Consider the following 2,272-nt stretch of genomic DNA (forward strand, 5'->3'; position numbering starts at 1 on the left):
AACAAGCGCTTCTTTAATGTCAGTAGCTTGACAGAGGACTCTCATGGAGCCTCACAGATGCTCAGAGCAATGTTGGAACCTCCCAACACCAAACTTAGAGTTTGAATGTGGGGGTTCAACACCAAACTTAGAGTTTGGTTGTGGCCTCCCAACACCAAACTTAGAGTTTGACTGTGGGGGCTCTGCTTGCCTCTGATTTGAGAGAAGCTCTTCATGCTTACTCTCCATGATGACAGAGGGATATCCTTGAGCCTTAAACACAAAGGATTCTTCATTCACTTGAATGATCAGTTCACCTCCATCAACATCAATCACAACCTTTACTGTGGCTAGGAAGGGTCTGCCAAGGATGATGTTTTCATCCATGCACTTCCCAGTCTCTAGGACTATGTAATCAGTAGGGATGTAATGGTCTTCAATCTTTACCAAAACATTATCTACAAGTCCATAAGCTTGTTTTCTTGAATTGTCTGCCATCTCTAATGAGATTTTGGCAGCTTGCACCTCAAAGATCCCTAGCTTCTCCATTACAGAGAGAGGCATGAGGTTTACACTTGACCCTAAGTCACACAGAGCCTTCTTGAAGGTCATGGTGCCTATGGTACAAGGTATGGAAAACTTCCCAGGATCTTGTCTCTTTTGAGGTAATTTCTGCCTAGACAAGTCATCCAGTTCTTTGGTGAGCAAAGGGGGTTCATCCTCCCAAGTCTCATTTCCAAATAACTTGTCATTTAGCTTCATGATTGCTCCAAGGTATTTAGCAACTTGCTCTTCAGTGACATACTCATCCTCTTCAGAGGAAGAATACTCATCAGAGCTCATGAAAGGCAGAAGTAAGTCCAATGGAATCTCTATGGTCTCATTTTGAGCATCAGATTCCCATGGTTCCTCATTAGGGAACTCATTGGAGGCCAGTGCACGTCCATTGAGGTCTTCCTCAGTGGCGTTCACTGCCTCACCTTCCTCTCCAAATTCGGCCATGTTAATGGCTTTGCACTCTCCTTTTGGATTTTCTTCTGTGTTGCTTGGAAGAGTACTTGGAGGGAGTTCAGTAATTTTCTTGCTCAGCTGTCCCACTTGTGCCTCCAGATTTCTAATGGAGGACCTTGTTTCAGTCATGAAACTTTGTGTGGTTTTGATTAGATCAGAGACCATGGTCGCTAAGTCAGATGGGTTCTGCTTAGAATTCTCTGTCTGTTGCTGAGAAGATGATGGAAAAGGCTTGCTATTGCTAAACCTGTTTCTTCCACCATTATTGTTGTTGAAACCTTGTTGAGGTCTCTCTTGATTCTTCCATGAGAGATTTGGGTGATTTCTCCATGAAGAATTATAGGTGTTTCCATAGGGTTCTCCTAGGTAATTCACCTCTTCCATTGAAGGGTTCTCAGGATCATAAGCTTCTTCCTCAGATGAAGCATCCTTAGTACTGCTTGGTGCATTTTGCATTCCAGACAGACTTTGAGAAATCAGATTGACTTGTTGAGTCAATATTTTGTTCTGAGCCAATATGGCATTCAGAGCATCAATCTCAAGAACTCCTTTCTTCTGACTTGTCCCATTGTTCACAGGATTTCTTTCAGAAGTGTACATGAATTGGTTATTTGCAACCATTTCAATGAGCTCTTGAGCCTCTGTAGGCGTCTTCTTCAGATGAAGAGATCCTCCAGCAGAGCTATCCAAAGACATTTTGGATAGTTCAGAGAGACCATCATAGAAAATACCTATGATGCTCCATTCAGAAAGCATGTCAGATGGACATTTTCTGATTAATTGCTTGTACCTTTCCCAAGCTTCATAGAGGGATTCTCCATCCTTTTGTCTAAAGGTTTGGACTTCCACTCTAAGCTTACTCAATTTTTGAGGTGGAAAGAACTTTGCCAAGAAGGCATTGACTAGCTTTTCCCATGAGTCCAGGCTTTCTTTAGGTTGTGAGTCCAACCATGTTCTAGCTCTGTCTCTTACAGCAAAAGGGAATAGCATAAGTCTATAGACTTCAGGGTCTACCCCATTAGTCTTGACAGTGTCACAGATTTACAAGAATTCAGCTAAGAACTGGTGAGGATCTTCCAATGGAAGTCCATGGAACTTGTAATTCTGTTGCATTAGAGAAACTAATTGAGGCTTAAGCTCAAAGTTGTTTGCTCCAATGGCAGGGATAGAGATGCTTCTCCCATAGAAGTCAGGAGTAGGTGCAGTAAAGTCACCCAGCACCTTCCTTGCATTGTTGGCATTGTTGTTGTTTTCGGCTGCCATGGCTTCTTCTTCTTTGAAG

At 42.7% G+C, this 2,272-nt stretch overlaps 1 non-coding gene across 1 annotated transcript; it reads left to right on the forward strand.

Moving 5' to 3' along the window:
- Positions 1 to 1,744: 1,744 nt before the first annotated feature.
- On the forward strand, positions 1,745 to 1,848 carry LOC130978641 (small nucleolar RNA R71). Its single transcript, XR_009086262.1, has one exon. It is a non-coding gene; the product is annotated as a small nucleolar RNA R71 (small nucleolar RNA).
- Positions 1,849 to 2,272: the final 424 nt, after the last annotated feature.

This window comes from Arachis stenosperma, chromosome 4 (assembly GCF_014773155.1).
Source record: "Arachis stenosperma cultivar V10309 chromosome 4, arast.V10309.gnm1.PFL2, whole genome shotgun sequence".
Lineage (NCBI taxonomy): Eukaryota > Viridiplantae > Streptophyta > Magnoliopsida > Fabales > Fabaceae > Arachis > Arachis stenosperma.